This window comes from Macrobrachium rosenbergii, chromosome 45 (assembly GCF_040412425.1).
Source record: "Macrobrachium rosenbergii isolate ZJJX-2024 chromosome 45, ASM4041242v1, whole genome shotgun sequence".
NCBI lineage: Eukaryota > Metazoa > Arthropoda > Malacostraca > Decapoda > Palaemonidae > Macrobrachium > Macrobrachium rosenbergii.
In genome coordinates, this window is record NC_089785.1 from 31028432 (window position 1) to 31047636 (window position 19205).

Here is a 19205-nt window from a genome sequence, read left to right on the forward strand (position 1 = left end):
TGGTAAATTGTCCGGAATTATTTTATTGTTTTACAAAATGTAATTAGTAATTGCTTTTAGTATATTATATATATATATATATATATATATATATATATATATATATATATATATTATAAATATATATATATTTTAAATAACTTTTCTTTATTGTTTAACAAAATTTAATAAATAATTCTTTGTTTTTAATATGATTTTAATAAATTGTTGGGCATTTTTTATTGTTTTATAAAATGTAATTGATCATTTTTTATATTTCTATTTTACAAATGGTTGGGAATTAATTTTTTCTTTATACAGAATGTAAATAATAATTTATATATAAATTATATTTATATATACTGTATATATAATTAATTTTTTCTTTATTCAGAATGTATAATAATAATTATTTATATATAAATTAGTTTGATTTTTAAATGTAAATATGGTAAAATGCTGGGATTTTTTTTATGTTTATACAACATGGATTATTAATTTTATATATATATATATATATATATATATATATATATATATATATATATATATATATATATATATATAGCCTATACTAGCTGACCAACCCGACGCTGCCTGGAAAAAATCTGAATAACAACCTTATGGGTAAGCCCGTTAAAACTCTGAATAACAGTCTACGGGCAGTGGGAGGGCTGAGGGTAGGGAAATGTATAGGGGAGGGGGGAAGGAAATAGGGTAGAAGGAGGGGAAAGGGAAAGAAGTGAGAAGATAGAGGGGAGGGGAAGGGAGGGGAAAGGGAGTTACATTCCCATACTGGAAAAGAATAAACGACCTCACTGAACCAAGACGATAAATCAACGATCTTATACTTCTAGATTCTTGCTTGAGTGTGTCTGTGTGTTTCGTGTGTGTGTTCTGTCTGTTTCTGTATATATGTGTGTGTGGCTGCCTGTGTCTGTGTATTTGAGTGTGTAGGGGTGGAAGGCGGGGGGAAGAAGGTCTGTCCCCCTTTTAACAGTAGGCAGACCTTTTACCAATTCCGTGAAATTCACTGCACAGCAAACCGAAGGAGATTCGTTCTAGATATGACAATGGTAATACCTCAAGGTACTTAAGAATTTGTATTTTATCGGCAGTGTTTAATTAAGATGCGTTTGGCTTCAGATGAACACAGGAAAATATGTGGTAATTTCGACGCGAGTGATTTTTTAATGAGGGGGTAACCCTGTCACAGAAAAATTTGGTCTGTTAATACTTTTTCCCGTGGCGAGAATTGTAAGGGCTGACTGGTATGGTGGTAGAAGTTATATTTTGAATTACATTGCTTTATGACCAAATGAAAGTTGTTCTGATACAGTCAAACATGTTTAATTTTTTTGGATACACTAAACTGATTAAAGGGTTTGCAGTGGGGTGAGTTGGAAATCATACGTCTGACAGCGCCTGGAATAAAAGGTGGAACGTCAGGTGAAAAATGACAATTAACCCAGAAAGCACTGAAGGGAAAGGTGACGTAAAAACGAAATTTTATGTGTTTTGTCTGTGTTTGTAAGTCTGTTCACGGGGTAGGGGTTTGATTTTGAGTTATAAACCTTTCTGGGTTGACATAGAGACTGTGTGCAAAATATTTTCTGGGTCTGTCAGGTGATTCGGATTTTTATAGAAGCCAAACAAACATACAAACTCACACATATATATAAAATTGAGAGGCTCATAAACTACTTAACCACACAAGTCACATTTTCCCTTGAAGGAGGTAAAAGAAACCCATTTATCCACACCTATTCAGAACCCATTATCCTATTAGGGCCAGAACCTCTTTTTGTAAATTCCTGTCTACTATTCATTGGTGAAGAATGTTGGCGAATGTTGGAGAATGTTGGTGAAATCGACGTTAATTTCAGGGAAGTCCTTGTCTGTCTGTCAATGACAGGGTCGGTTGTAGGAAATGAATGATTATGCGGGTGAATAATTCTGAATAATTTGTAGGTTATTCAGAAGTTATTCACATAATTCAAGTGATAAATGATGTATATAAACTTATAAATAATAAATATACAATTCATTTATATAACTGAATCAGGCTTAGATATCCCCCGTAGGTTTTCCTCCTTTTACACCTTTCAGACCTTTCTATTCCCCCTGTTACACCTTTCTATTACTCCTGTTACAACTTTCTAACCTTTCTATTACTCCTGTTCCGCCTAGATCAACTTTCCTCCGGGTAAAACCTCTTTCTGTTACTCCCTTTCTGTTCCTCTGTTACTTTCAGATCTCTCTGTTCCTCCTTCAGACCTTTCTATTCCTCCTGTTACACCTTTCAAACCTTTCTGTTCCTCCTGTTCACCTTTCAGACCTTTCTGTTCTTCCTGTTCCACCTTTACACCTTTCTGTTCCTCCTGACACTTTCAAACCTTTCTCCTGTTACACTCTTCAGACCTTTCTGTTCCCACTGTTATACCTTTCAAACCTTTCTTTCCTCCTGTTCCATTTTCAGACCTTTCCCTCCTGTTACACCTTTCAGACCTTTCTGTTCCTCCTGTTACACCTTTGACCTTTCTGTTTCTGTTACACCTTTCAGACCTTTCTGTTCTTTCAACCCACCTTCCATTCTGTTTCTCCTGTTACACCTTTCAAACCTTTCTATTCCTCCTGTTACACCTTTCAAACCTTTCTGTTCCTCCTGTTACACCTTTAAACCTTTCACCTTTCAAACCATTTTTCTGTTCCTACTGATACACCTTTCAGCCCCTTTCCATTCTCCTCAATTTCTATTCCTCCTGTTTCAGGGCCGTTTCAGGGCTGAATGACCTCATAGGTCCCAGTGCTTATTAGTCTTTTGCCTAAACTCTGTATTCAGTTCGGTTTTAGATATGAATGGACTGTTTTGAATGATTAAACAAACAAGAAATAACAGGCTGCAGCCACAAATTAGTATCTGGAATTTGGAGAATTCAGGAGAAATGATTCAGAATAACAATTGTTTTATTTTTTCTTGTAATCGGTTTCTGAGAAGAGGCAAATAATGTGTTTTTGTGAAGTCGAGCCACAAATTGGATGATGAAGTGATGTTTGATGGTCACAGGAAATAAATTTAAATACCAAGAGGTTGTAATCTCTCTCTCTCTCTCTCTCTCTCTCTCTCTCTCTCTCTCTTATCAGAATACAAGTACAAATTAAAACTATTTCTATTCAACTTTTATCAGTGGTTATTTTTCGTAAATTCTTTAATATCTCTCTCTCTCTCTCTCTCTCTCTCTCTCTCTCTCTCTCTCTCTCTCTCTCTCTCTCTATATATATATATATATATATATATATATATATATATATATATATATAGAGAGAGAGAGAGAGAGAAGAGAAGAAGAGAGAAGAGAGATTTATATATATTAATATACATACAATATATATATATACATATATATATGTATATGTATATATATATATATATATATATATATATATATATATATATATATATAGATAGATAGATAGCAAGACATCTTAAACCATGCGCTACATACATATTTTTACAAATATAACCGATTAATGTTAGTTCATCAAATCGCAATTTAGGTCACCACATTTGAACACAATATTTTGTTTTTACTGACGTGACCTCAACCGCGGAGGCTTGTAGGATTTTTCACTTCGTGACTAGTTTAATCCTGTTGTTGTTATTATTATTATGAATATTTTTTAAATTTTTATTATTATTATTATTATTATTATTATTATTATTATTATTATTATTATTATTATTATTATTATTATTATTATTATATATAGGAGACAACGCACTTTTTTCATAGTGTTTATTAAGAGTATCAATAGATGCTCTCTCTCTCTCTCTCTCTCTCTCTCTCTCTCTCTCTCTCTCTCTCTCTCTCTCTCTCTCTCTCTCTCTCTCTCTTCTTATTTTAAATTTTTAATGTTCTCTCTACTGATTATAAGTGAAGGAATTTCATTCATATATAAACTGATTCTCTCTCTCTCTCTCTCTCTCTCTCTCTCTCTCTCTCTCTCTCTCTCTCTCTCTCTCATTTTGAATTCTTAATATTCTCATAAGTCTTATTAAGTGAAAGAATTTATTTTTAATTTTAACAAAAATTCTCTCTCTCTCTCTCTCTCTCTCTCTCTCTCTCTCTCTCTCTCTCTCTCTCTCTCTCTCTCTCTCCTGGTGAGTTTTTAACATTTTCCTTTGCGGAAGTCTGGGAAAAGAGATTTGAACAGAAACGGGAACAGAAAGATTCTGTGGTTAACAGACTGGACTTCCCGTGTGAAATGAAATTGTTTTGGACGCCGCATAATTTTAAGAGGCCGTGAATTTCACTGATTCACCTTCGTTTGGTGTTATAGAGAGAGAGAGAGAGAGAGAGAGAGAGAGAGAGAGAGAGAGAGAGAGAGCAGTTTATATCTGAAATCTCAAAGACGTCTTTGTGAAATCTGTCTTGAAGTTAAATTTTTTTTCGTAAATGTAACTCGGTTTCATTTCAACTTTTTTTTTATTATAAATATCTTCATTTTTAATCTTAATTTTGAAATTTGGTAACTGATATAATATATATATATATATATATATATATATATATATATATATATATATATATATATATTTATATATATATATATATATATATATATATATATATACATATATATATTATATATATATTATATATATGTATATATACTGTATACATATTACATATATGTACGTATATTTATGAAGAAAGTTAGAGGGAAACTGGGAGAAGAATTAGTGTCTGTGTAACCCGAAGTTGAAGTTGAGCCAACTCTCCTTTATGGAAGCACTATCTCTCGGCATCTCTCAGTATATCTTAATATCTCTCATTATCTCTCACACTCTCAGTATCTCTCACCGCATCTCTCAGCATCATTAACCCACTGGTCCCCAAATCAGCATAACATCAATTCCATCTTATAATTCATTTATAATTCTCCACAAAATTTTCCCTCCTCGGTGACTGAAGGACCAGCCGTGGTTTTTGGTGACGAATCTCACCCTACCTCCCTCCCCCCCCACCCCTACCTGGTCCGATTGGCTGTTATTAACTGGTACATGAACTGGTACAAGTTAGCAATGGAGGAAGGCCTTGTGAGATCTCTGTATGTGTATATAAAGCAAGTGGTCTCTTGTTACCTGTGCTTAATTTACCTGTGGACGCTCGCTTACCTGAGAAGCATGAGGGGCTTGTTTTTGGTGAGAGGAGGACCGTGGTTTTTTTTCGGGGGGTTAGGCGAGGGGGAGTGGTTTTTCATTTTTTTCAGAACAGCTTTTGTTTTGATTGTGGAAAATAAGAGAATTTCTTAATGTTTTATTTGTGTTTTTTATAAGGAATAATTTTCTGTATTTAGAAAAATTAAAGTTTTTTTGTGAATTTGTTGTATCTGAGTTTTTTTCCAGAGTAGCTTTTGTTTTGGATTTGGGAAAATAATATAATTTTTTTAGATTTTATTAATTTCTGATTTTAGTTTTTTTAGATTTTATTAATTTGTTTTATTAATTTTTGTTGATTTTATTAATTTTTATCTTTTTTATTATTTTTTATTTTATTAATTTTTTCATTTAATTTTTTTGTTTTTAGATTTTATTAATTTTTTTATCTGAATTTTGTTTTAGATTTTATTATTTTTTTAGGTTTTAATTTTTTTTTATTATTTTAATTTTAATTTTTTTAGATTTTATTAATCTTTTGAGATTTTATTAATTTTTTTTAGATTCTATTAATTTTTTCATTGTAATTTTTTATTTTACTCATTTTAGATTTTATTGATTTTTTAGATTTTATTAATTTTTTAATTTAAATTTTTTTAGATTTTATGAATTTTTTAAGATTTGTGAATTTTTTAAGATTTTATTAATTTTTTTGAATTTTATTAATGTTTTTATTTTATTAATTTTTTTAGATTCTATTTTTGTATGTGTATTTTGGGCAATAATTTTTGTCTGTAGTGAAATAAATTTTTTTTTCGTGAATTTGTTGTATCCTTGTGAGTTTTTTGTGTGTGTGATTGTAGAAAATAGTTTTGAAGAATTTTTTCAGTTTTGTTGTTTAAAATTAAAAAATTTATTATTTAAAAAATTTAAGTTATCAAAAAAATTAGTATGTATTGAAACCGTTTTTAAAAAATTAGTATGTATTAAAAAAATTAAGTTAAAAAAATTACTATGTATTAAAAAAAATTGAATTTTTTTCTCTTTTAACATTTTTTGAATTACTTGCTATTCTAATAGTTTTAAAAAATTAGTTTTTGTGGTTTATAAAAACAGGGAAACTGTGTCTTAGATTTTCTCTCTTTTTTTTTTTGTTTTTTTATAATGTCAACAGACTCATTTGTGGTGGGAAAAATAAAATCAATAATATTCGTGTTTATATTTTCATTTCCATTTAGTTTGCATGTGTGTAAGTGTGTGTGTAAGTGTATTATTTTTTTTTGTAAGAATATAATTCCCTAGTGAGAGCTAAAGACTATATATACATACATACATATATATATATATATATATATATATATATATATATATATATATATATATATATATATATATATATATATATTTATAAATATACATATATATATATAAATATACATATGTATATCGTGTATGTATTTGTCCATAACAATTAAAACGTCCTAATGTTTCCCACTAATTGATACTAATTTAATAACTGGTATTCTTTGCACTAAAGATTTCTTCCTGATTAAAATATCTCAAGTTGTAATTATATAGTTTACTCAGAAAGACGGAAGTTGAGTTAATTAGTTTGGTTTTGTAGGCTAATTAGTCTGTTTTTCTAGAGCTGACGGTAAATACTTCCAGTCGATATCACTGAGTCTTCTCTCTTTCGCTCTCTCTTCTGATTGGGCGATGCAGGAGCTTCCACCAATCATGGTCATCTCAGTGATGTCGGCTGCGGATATTTACTTGCTGCTAAAAAAAAAATCAGAAGGTTTATTTAAATAATAATAATAATAATAATAATAATAATAATAATAATAATAATAAATAATAATAATAATAATAATAATTAGAACTTTTTCTTGTGAATATTTCTTGTGATGTTTCTTTTGAAATAACCTTGATTATTAGAAATTTCTCTCTCTCTCTCTCTCTCTCTCTCTCTCTCTCTCTCTCTAAGACATCTTATCTATCTATATCTCTCTCTCTCTAAGACATATATATCTATATATATATATATATATATATTGTGTATATATATATATAAATTTATATATATATACACACATACATATGTATATAAAGAACAACAGGACCTCATTTCAAAAACATTTTATTAAAAAATTATCACAAGCTTTCAAGGACAGACTGCCCCCATCGTCCAGTAACTTGTAACTTTTTTTTTTTAATAAAATCCCTTTGAGATACCACCTTCTTTAACAGAGAGAGAGAGAGAGAGAGAGAGAGAGAGAGAGAGAGAGAGAGAGAGAGAGAGAGAGAGAGAGAGAGACTCACAACACACAAACCTAACCGGACACCTTCCCCCACATCAGACAGGGCTCCAAATGTCGGCCTGGATCCTCGTCTCCGCTACGAGGGAGAAGAGGCAGGGCAGCGGCTTCAACGGATTCTTCTTCGGAACCGGATCCGGCCTGGGCGGCGGGCAGGTTTTCGGCCCAAGCTTCATGGGCAAGCGCAGCGCGGATCCGGCCGGGGTCATCGTATCCGGATACGGACCCCTTCACAACGTCTACCCGTCCGGATACGGTGCGGACGATTCGGCCGAAGACGAGTATTACGACGACGGCGAATACTCCCCTTACGAGTCCGGATCGGAGTCGCCATCCGGATCCGGATCCGGATACAGCTTCCCGGATCCGGTTTATTACGGGGACTTCCACAAGATGAAACATATCAAGTGACTCTCTGGAGAACTGTCATTCAGTTTTATCATTCTTTTATTTATTGTTTTATATCTACGTCCTAAATGATTTTTATTGATGCTAAATTGACTCTTTGTTCATTATTTTTATTTTTTATGTAAAATTATTAAATATTTAGAGTAATTTTTTGTTGTAAACGTGTTTATTTTCCTGAATTATATATATGTATAAGAAATAAATATATATATATATATATATATATATATATATATATATATATATATATATATATATATATATATATATATATATATATATACACATATATTTATACACATATATATAAATATTTATATGTATACACATAATTAAATAAATAAATATATATATATATATATATATATATATATATATATATATATATATATATATATATATATATAATATATATTTATGTACATTACACACAATTAAATAAATATATATATATATATATATATATATATATATATATATATATATATATATAAATATTTAAATATTTATACAGTTTATATATATATATATATATATATTTATATATATACTGTTTAAATATATATATATATATATATATATATATATATATACATTTATACATACATTTACATACATACATACATACATACATACATACATACATACATACATACATACATTTTCTACCCTAAGCCCTCCTGTATCTTCCGGGCTTGGGACTGCCTTGAGTCGATAAACACTCATATTTTTGTTCCAGTATTATTGAGAGCGAGGCCTTCATGAATTGCTTTCTGAACGCGGCCTCTGAACGCGGAGGCGTGAAAGCGCTCTCAACAGTGCATGTGGGAGAGAATAAAGAGTGAGAGAGAGTGAGAAAGAATAAGGTGTGTGTGTGAGAGAGAGAGAGAGAGAGAGAGAGAGAGAGAGAGAGAGAGAGAGAGAGAGAGAGATAGAGAGAGAGAATAGAGGTGGTAGAGATACAATAACGCATTTGATCTGGGATATATATATATATATATATATATATATATATATATATATATATATATATATATATATATATATATAGATATAGAGAGAGAGAGAGAGAGAGAGAGAGAGAGAGAGAGAGAGAGAGAGAAGAGAGAGAGAGAAAATGTGTCTGAGAGAGAGAGAGAAGAGAGAGAGAGAAAATAGTTTGTGTGAGAGTAAGAGAGAGAGAGAATAGTGTGTGCAAGTGAGTAAGAGAGAGAGAGAGAGAGAGAGAGAGAATAGTGTATGCGAGAGTAAGAGAGAGAGAGAATAGTGTGTGCGAGAGTAAGAGAGAGAGAGAGAATAGTTTGTGCGTGAGAGAGAGAGAGAGAAGAGAAAATAGTGTGCGCGAGAGAGAGAGAGAGAGAGAGAGAGACTGACTTAATAAAAAAAAAACTAACAAAATAAAAAAAAGTATTACACCTCGACAGCCCATCTTAAAAAACAGTCATTGACAAAAAACAAAAGAGAAAAAAATACGAAAACGAAAAAATAATTACAATTACTTTCCTTTTATCATCTGGGACAGTGACTCAATTTTTTATCAATAATCTGTCAAGTAGTTCGGTATAATTGATATGATCATGTCCGCAGTGACTAAGATTGATAAACCAGTAGTGTTATTTAGTAAATGAAAAGTTAGGTAACAATAATAATAATAATAATAATAAAAAAAATAATAATAATAATAATAATAATAATAATAATAATAATAATAATAATAATAATAATAATAATAATAATAATAATAATAATAATATTGTAAAAAAATCAAGAAAAAATAGTACCGAACATATAGCAACATTCTTCATTGCTTGCTTACTCTCTCTCTCTCTCTCTCTCTCTCTCTCTCTCTCTCATTTTAATAATTAATAATAATGAGAGAAAAATTTAGCACCCAAAATATAGCAACAAATCTCATTACCAGCTTAAATTCTCTCTTAAATCTCTCTCTCTCTCTCTCTCTCTCTCTCTCTCTCTCTCTCTCCAACTGAAGATGCTCCCCGCTAAAAAAAAAAAAAAAAAAAAAGAAATTCAAATCTCCAAAGCGTACGAAGGTCAACGCAGAGAGAGAGAGAGAGAGAGAAATATATATATAAATATAGAGTGCTCTCCAAGCCGGCAACACCGGCCTTACCTGTGGGAAAGTGTGGCTTCCGCCCTTGTCGCTCACCTGGTCGCCCCTGGGGAGAGCGACCGTAAGGGTTGTTTTGGCCAGACGACCGTTCGGTCGCACCGACCGTGGGAAAATGTTAATAGCCCCGTGGATTTATGTTGGGCCGAGTGATTGATGTCTTGTGGGAGAGAGAGAGAGAGAGAGAGAGGTGTCGTATCGTCGCGGTCGTCTTTTTCGAGAATTGCGACCGAAAGCGACATCAGGAATTAAAAAGCGTTTAGGCATTTAAAGCAATAAAAAGCGACCGAGAATTGCGACCAAAAGCGACATCAGGAATTATAAAAGCGTTTAGGAATTTAAAAGCAATAAAAAGCGACCGAGAATTGCGACCAAAAGCGACATCAGGAATTAAAAAGTGTTTAGGAATTTAAAGCAATAGAAAGCGACCGAGAATTGCAACCGAAAGCGACATCAGGAATGAAAAAAGCGACCGGGGAATTAAAAAAAAAGCGTTTAGGAATTTAAAGCAATAAAAAGCGACCGAGAATTGCGACCATAAACAACAGCAAAGTTGAATGCGACAATTAAAAGGAATTATAAAAAGCGTTTAGGAATTCAAAACGATAAAAAGCGACCGAGACTTGCGACCATAAGCAACAGCAGTAGTTGAATGTGGAACCCAGGAATTAAAAAGACCAGGAATAAAATGCGACAAAACAGGAATGAAATAATGTGTTTTGGAATTTAAAAAAAAAAAACGATGAATTAATGAAAGTGATGAAAATCGACCAGAAGCGACCAAGAAATTTTGAAGAAGCGACATAGGAAATTTAAAAAACGACCTAGGCATTAAAATAATCGATTAAAAGCGAAAAAGCCCTAGGGAATTAAAAAAACCAAGAGCGACCGAGGAATTTAAAGAGCGACCTTTAACCGAGAATTTAAAACAATAAAAAGCGACCAACGCTTAAAAAAAGAACTAGGAATAAACAACCTAGGAATGTAAAGTTGAATGTGCGACCTTTTAAAAAGCGAATTAAAAAAAGCGACCTAGGAATGTAAAAGGCGATTTAAAGATAAAAAAAGCGATAAACGCTTAAAAAAGCGACCTAGACTTGCGACCAATAAAAGCGACCTAGCAATGTAGTTGAATGTGGAACCGACCTAACAATTAAAAAAGGCGACCGAGGAAAAGATAAAAACCAACGCTAAAAAAAGCGACCAAATGTAAAATGTGACCTAGGAATGTAAAAGCGACCTAGCAATGTAAAGATTGATAAGAATGTAAAAACGACCAAAATGTAAAAAGCGACCGAGGATTTAAAGATAAAAAGCGACCAACGCTTTAAAAAAAAAAAGGAATGAAATGATGAATTAATGAATGTAAAGTGACCTAGGAATGAAAATCGACCAACAATGAAAAAGCGACCAAGGAAAAGATAAAAAAGCGACCAACGCTTGAAAAAGCGACATAGGAATTTAAAAAACGACCTAACATTAAAATTTAAAGATAAAAAAAAGCGATTAAAAAAAAAGCGGCCAAAATGTAAAATGACCTAGGAATGAAAAAATGTGACCAGCAATGAGCGACCTAGGAATTTAAAGAGCGACCTAACAATAAAAAATAACCGAGGAATTAAAAAACAAAGACAAAAAGCGACCAACGCTTAAAAAAAGCGAACTAGGAATGTAAAAAGCGACCTAGGAATGTAAAGAGTGACTTAGGAATGTAAAAAGCGGCCGAGGATTTAAAATCTTTAAAAAATAGCGACCAACGCTTAAAAAAAAGCGACCAAGGATTTAAAGATAAAAAAAAAGCGACCAATGCTTAAAAAAAAGCCACCTAGGAATGTAAAATGTGACCTAGGAATGTAAAAAGAGACCTAGCAATGTAAAGAGTGACCTAGGAATGTAAAAAGCGACCTAACAATGTAAAAAGCGACCGAGGATTTAAAGATAAAAAAAGCGACCAACGCTTTAAAAAAAAGCGACCTAGGAATGTAAAATGTGACCTAGGAATGTAAAAAGCGACCTAGCAATGTAAAGATTGACCTAGGAATGTAAAAAGCGACCTAGCAATGTAAAAAGCGACCGAGGATTTAAAGATAAAAACTCAACCTAGGAATGTAAAATGTGACCTAGGAATGTAAAAAGACCTAGCAATGTAAAAGTGACCTAGGAATTAAAGATATAAAAAAAAGCGACTTAAAGATAAAAAGAATGTAAAAAAGCGACCTAGGAATGTAAAGAGTGACCTAGGAATGTAAAAAGTGACCTAGCAATGTAAAAAGCGACCGAGGATTTAAAGATATAAAAAAAAAGCGACTTAGGAATGTAAAAAGCGACCCAGGAATGTAAAGAGCGACTTAGGAATGTAAAAAGCGACCTAGGAATGTAATGAGCGACTTAGGAATGTAAAAAGCGACCGACGATTTAAAAATAAAAAAAAAAGCGACCAACAGCGACCGAGGAGGTTGAATTCTTGCACTGGCCTGGTGTGAGTGCGATTGTGCCTTATGGTTGTGGCGACCGGGCCATTGACGTCGATATTTGAGAGAGAGAGAGAGAGAGAGAGAGAGAGAGAGAGAGAGAGAGAGAGAGAGAGAGAGAGAGAGAGAGAGAGAGAGAGGTGGAATATATATATATATATATATATATATATATATATATATATATATATATATATATATATATATATATATACATATACATATATACATATATTATATCTGTGCCCACCTCTCCCCTGGGGCATCCAAGTGCCCAGCCACTCAAAACCCTTTGTTGGACGACTTTCTCGGGCGCGACCTTGCTCTCTCTCTCTCTCTCTCTCTCTCTCTCTCTCTCTCTATTTATTGAATAAAGAAAATTCTCCTTTTTCTGTGAGAATATTTTCCAATGTTCAGAAAAAGGACAGTTTTATCTATTTAATAAATCGACCAAAAATGAAAAACACAGGGAGAGAGAATAACAGAGAAAATAAAGCCAATAACAATCAGGGGAGAGAGAGAGAGAGAGAGAGAGAGAGAGAGAGAGAGAGAGAGAGAGAGAGAGAGAGAGAGAGAGAGAGAGAGATTATTATAGAATTTGTATACCTACCTATATAATATATGTTTTATTTTCGTATTGCCCAATACTTCATATATGCAAATAGAGAGAGAGAGAAAGAGATAGATAGATAGATACATACATAAAGAGAGAGAGAGAGAGAGAGAGAGAGAGAGAGATCCTGCTTACCCAGTATAAGGTCGGTCTAATTCTCTCACAAAATCTCTCGTGGTCTATTTTGAAATGCTCAAAAAAGGACATTTTTTTTCTTATTGAATAAGTACTGAAAGAATAAAAAAAAGCAGAGAATAATGGAGAAAAAAAAGCAAATAATAATGAGAGAGAGAGAGAGAGAGAGAGAGAGAGAGAGAGAGAGAGAGAGAGAGAGAGAGAGAGAATAAACATTGGCCTCTAAAAATAAATGTAAGACACGCTTTTGATAATAATTTAAAGATTATGTAAACATATATATGAGAGAGACATACAGACAGAGATAAGAGAGACAAATAAAAAGATAGAGACAGAGATAGACAGATAAATAGAGAGAGAGATAGACAGATAAATAGAGAGAGAGAGAGAGAGAGAGAGAAGCAGGAACCGAGAAAGTGAAGATGTTCCCCAGACCTTGTACGCGAGGCCCAGTAAGTCACGACATCGACTCTTCTTCTTCTTCTCCGCGCGCGCACGCACGCACGTACTTACGTACGTACGTACACACACACACACACATGCACAGATGTGCACTGGAGAGAGAGAGAGAGAGAGAGAGAGAGGAGGGAGGGAGAGAAACTTCGAAATGGCTCTGAAGTTCTTGAGTTTTGTGGAAGAAGAAGAAGAATAGGTAATGTTTACATTTGAATATAAGTCATATCAGGGAAGGATAAAATCTCTCTCTCTCTCTCTCTCTTTCGTAATGCACACCAAGTGGAGGACCTCGACGAGGTAATCCCTATTTCTGGAAGGATAAGATTCTCTCTCTCTCTCTCTCTCTCTCTCTCTCTCTCTCTCTCTCTCTCTCTCTCTCTCTCATTTCCATAAAGACAGAGGAATATTTTCCAGACCCAACAAAAGAAAATGTATGAAATGTAGAACGAAGCAGCAACGAGTAAATGTAACAAAGGCGAACAACAACCAAACGGAATCAACAACAAAGAGAAACAACACAAAGAAAAGAGAGAGAGAGAGAGAGAGAGAGAGAGAGAGAGAGAGAGAGAGAGAGAGAGAGTAAAGATGAAACAACACAGAGATTAAAATAAATATGTGAAACCAGTTACGAAAGGGGAAACGGTTCCAGACGAGAACTGAGGAACTTTGGGATTCTCTTGGTGCTGTGGAAACTGGAACACTCGACGGAGAGAGAGAGAGAGAGAGAGAGAGAGAGAGAGAGAGAGAGAGAGAGAGAGAGAGAGAAAAGAATGGAACTGACAGCCATGAATAAGAGTCAAGAGGTATGAGCAGACAAAGAGAGAGAGAGAGAGAGAGAGAGAGAGAATGTGTTGATGCAAATGGGACTTTGAAAATAAATGTAAATTAGCCTAATGATGATGGTTTAAAAATTATGTATATATTTATGAGAGAGAGAGAGAGAGAGAGAGAGAGAGAGAGAGAGAGAGAGAGAGAGAGAGAGAGAGAGAGATTTGGTGCAAATGGACCTTTGAAAATAAGTGCAAGACAAACTTTTATGATAATAATTAAAAGAATATTTACATACATATATGTATATTGTGTGTGTGTGTGAGAGAGAGAGAGAGAGAGAGAGAGAGAGAGAGAGAGAGAGAGAGAGAGAGCGGCCTCTCATGATCATGAACATGCGAAAGGAGTGAGCAAGGGATGGGAATTTTACAGTGCCCAAGATTGCATAGCACAGTACCCAGCGAAGCGTATAGAGCTGAGAGCTATATATGCCCAGTACCCAAGGGAATCTGGAAATTGTTGCGCTTGCCTGCGCGCGAGAGCGCCAGGTGTGTGTGTGTGTATATTTGCTATAGTTAGACGTGAATAAATTATGTTTTATATGTATGCATATTTTATATATATTTTTTAATTTAAGGGTTGTTAGGGGGACCTCTGGACTTGCCAAACCAGCTGGGACTTGTGTGTATGTGCATGTGTGTATGTGCGCTTGTTTCTCTGGAACAAACAAAGAAACAAGGACAGTATTTGTTGAAAACAAACAAGGAAAATAATGAGTGGTTATTAAGAGAGAGAGAGAGAGAGAAATTCTGACAATCAGTTTCTGTAACTCTGGAACTCTTCCAGATATAACATCTTCGCCTGGAAGGGGTCTCTCTCTCTCTCTCTCTCTCTCTCTCTCTCTCTCTCTCTCTCTCTCTCTCTCTCTCTCTCTCTCTCTCTCTCAAGTGGCTGGATTTGTAAATGCCTTCCAGGAACTGGAAAAGATGTTTATGTCACAGGAAATGTCTTGTGGAGGCTTAAGAACATTTCAACATCCACGCGAAGAAAAAATATCTTCTTGATTCAGTGGAGCCTCTAAAAATTACTGATAAGAATTTCCATGTGACTTTTCTCGGTAACTACAGAAATATATCAACTTTAATCTTTCAGTGTTTCTCAGTCGCTTTCTGGCTCTTTTGGGAAATATATTAGCAAGTTAAAGACATTTTTGGCTGTTTATTTGCTGATAATAAGATTACCATTGGACTTCCCTCAAACAGTTCTTCTTCTGCTGTGATAGGTTACTTGAACTATTATCTATTTATCTATTTACTTGTTAATTTATTTTTGGGTTCTTTAAATCTCATTTTCAGTTTCTGAAAAGAAGAATTTTGTTCCGGCTTCGTCTGTCCGTGTTTCTGTCCGCCCCCAGATCTTAAAAACTGCTGAGGCTAGAGGGCTGCAAATTGGTATGTTGATCATCCACCCTCCAGTCATCAAACATACCAAATTGCAGCCCTGTAGCCTCAGTGATTTTTAGTTTATTCAAGGTTAAAGTTAGCCATAATCGTGCTCCTGGGTAGAAGGAACCACTGATTGACATGGTACTATCTAGCCTGTGAAATCCAATAGCCTCCCGATTACACAGTTTTAAACCGTCCTTTACTGTGCTCTGGAATGCTATGTTTGCCTTCTGTTTTCCCACCTGACCTACAGCTTTGTTTGAAACAGACAAAAGAACACTTTCCCTAGTTGCTACAACCCCTTTCGTTCCTTTTACTGGACCTCCTTCCATATTCTCTTTCTTCCACCTTACTTTCCATCTCTTCTCACATTTGATTCATAGAGCTTCAACTGCAGACGGGTTTTCCTCCTGTTACACCTGTCAAACCTTTCACTCTCAATTTCCGTTTCAGCGCTGAATGACCTCGTAGGTCCCAGTGCTTGGTACCTTTGGCCTAATTTCTGTATTCAATTCTATATTAAAGTTTTGTCAAGTTTAGTGGTGTTGCATCATTGATATAATTTATCTATTATATTTTTGTTGATGTGTGAAGATTTTATTTGGTTTGTATGAGTATTTATATTTATGTTTTTTTTTCATATATTTATTATTTCATATGTGTGATGAGGTCATTTGTACCTGAGGAAGAGTCTTGCGGGATTCCTTTATAGAAAGTTCTTCAGTGGAAACATTCTCTCTCTCTCTCTCTCTCTCTCTCTCTCTCTCTCTCTCTCTCTCTCTCTCTCTCTCTCTCAAATAAGCTAGAATGTATTTTAATTCTTGGGTTGTAAAATTATTATTATTATTATTATTATTATTATTATTTATTATTATTATCTCTCTCTCTCTCTCTCTCTCTCTCTCTCTCTCTCTCTCTCTCTCCTTCAATCCTTAGGTTGTAAAATTATTATTATTATTATTATTATTATTATTATTATTATTATTATTATTGCTCTATAGGCAACTTGCCACCCTGCTTATAACCCACCACAGTCGACTAATCACCAGGTAACTGTACTTCACTGCTGAGGATAACAGAGGCACAGAAACACAGTCGTTTCCCCTCCGTGGGATCGATCTCTGATCTCTTATAATATGTGAATGTTATGAGTTACTAATGAATTTTTATTCTTTATTTTTTTCAGTTGTAGAATATTTTGTAGAGAGAGAGAGAGAGAGAGAGAGAGAGAGAGAGAGAGAGAGAGAGAGAGAGAGAGAGAGAGAGAGAGATTTCCTTTGTAGAATTGATAAAAATACGTAATAGGGAATAAGGATCAAAATAAAAAAATGAGATAATCTGTTTATAAAGAGAGAGAGAGAGAGAGAGAGAGAGAGAGAGAGAGAGAGAGAGAGAGAGAGAGAGAGATTTCCTTTATAGAATTGATAAAAATATGTAATAACAAGGAATAAAGATTAACCTATAAAAATGAAAAGAATTTTTTCATATAAAAACTGACAAGTAATCCCCCCCCCTCTTCATAAGGAGAAAATTCCTATAAATCCACTGTTAATCAGAGAACGGATTGAGCAGGAAGAGAGTAGATAATGAGAAAGAAAAAAAAGAATGAAAAAAAAGGATTGGAAGACTTAAAAAAAAAAAATTCGAAATAAAATCGAAACAAGAAAGAAAAAACATGATGCTGACTCCAAGAAGAAGAAGAAGAAGAAGAAGAAGAAGAAGAAGAAGAAGAAGAAGAAGAGAAGGAACCAGAGAAACATCTTTGGGGCAGGTATGAGCTGGGGATAGGAGGAGGAGGAGGAGGAAGAGGAGGAGGAGGGTTCATGACCCAGTGAAAGTTGCATGAATGGGGAGATGATCCAAGATGGTCCAAGTTGACCTCCCAGAGGAACCCCTGCCGTCTTCCTCGTCACGATTTTAGGATCTTCTTCATATGATGGGGAGAAGAAGATGCTCCTTCTACCCTTCCCCTTCCCTTTCCCCCCCCTCCCCTCTCTCTCTCTCTCTCTCTCTCTCTCTCTCTCTCTCTCTCTCTCTCTCTCTCTCTCATCCCATAACCAGCCTGTCTCACTTCCAAGGTGCGTAGAATCCTTGTCTCTCGCCTTCATACCTATATGTGTGTGTGTGTTTTGTCTGTTTTCTTACATTCCTATTTTAGCCCTTCGTTTGATTCTTTCTCTCTCTCTCTCTCTCTCTCTCTCTCTCTCTCTCTCTCTCTCTCTCTCTCTCTCTCTCTCTCTCTCTCTCTCTCTCTCTCTCTTTGTACAAAACTGAAGTTTTCAAATACCTTGGGTTATGTTGGTACCATAGGCAATAATATTATTATGATACATTAACAATCTCTCTCTCTCTCTCTCTCTCTCTCTCTCTCTCTCTCTCTCTCAGAATCATTTATGGGGGATTATATCTGATCAGGTAATCCACACTCTCAGAAATATTTATTTATGGGGATTATATGTGATCAGGTAATCCACACTTAAGGAGAGGGCCTCGATGAGGTAATCCCCTATTTCTGGAGGGTTAAATCCAACGTATAGGTAATCTCTCTCTCTCTCTCTCTCTCTCTCTCTCTCTCTCTCTCTCTCTGTCAGTTATTGTCGATACCAGAGGCAGTAATATGACTATATATTAACATAATCTTATTAATACAATAAGGGATTTGCAAACTTTTAAGGTAATTTTAATATGTTGTTATTGAAGGTGATATCATTATTTGTCTTAGTATTTGATAATGCTTCCTTATTTAAAAAAAAAAAAACAAAGAACGTGAATTAAACCAAGATAAACCCAGATAAACCACAGAGCAAAAACATCTCGCAAGACCGTTTATAAACTCTCGATAAAAACCATTCCACCTGTTTATAAACCACTTAACCATTTATAAACCTTTAGCCATTTATAACCCTTTATAAAAAATTTATAACCTCTATCAAACCTTTAACTGTTTATAAACCCTTTAACCGGCGATAACACTTTGCTGTATAAACCTTTCAGCCATTTATAAACCATTTATAAAACCTGTATAATCCTTGTAACCATTTATAAGCCATTTAACCATTTATAAAACCCTTTATAAACCCTTTAACCATTTATAAACCTTTTGACGTTATAAACCATTTGCAAAACGCTGTGTAAACCGTTTAACCATTTATAACCATTTTTAAAACCATTTATAAACCCTTTAACCATTTATAAACCCTTTGAACCCCTTTGACTTTATAAACCATTTAGTAAGCCCTTTGACTTTATAAACCATTTAACCATTTATAAACCACTTACAAAACCATTTATAAAGTCTTTGACCATTTATAAACCCTTTAACC

General features: G+C 33.9%; 1 long non-coding RNA gene across 1 annotated transcript in view; it reads left to right on the top strand.

Annotated features, from left to right (window-relative positions):
* Window positions 1-19205, top strand: part of LOC136829871 (uncharacterized) — a 266304-nt gene that overhangs the window by 164922 nt on the left and 82177 nt on the right. The gene's annotated exons all lie outside the window — the stretch shown is intronic.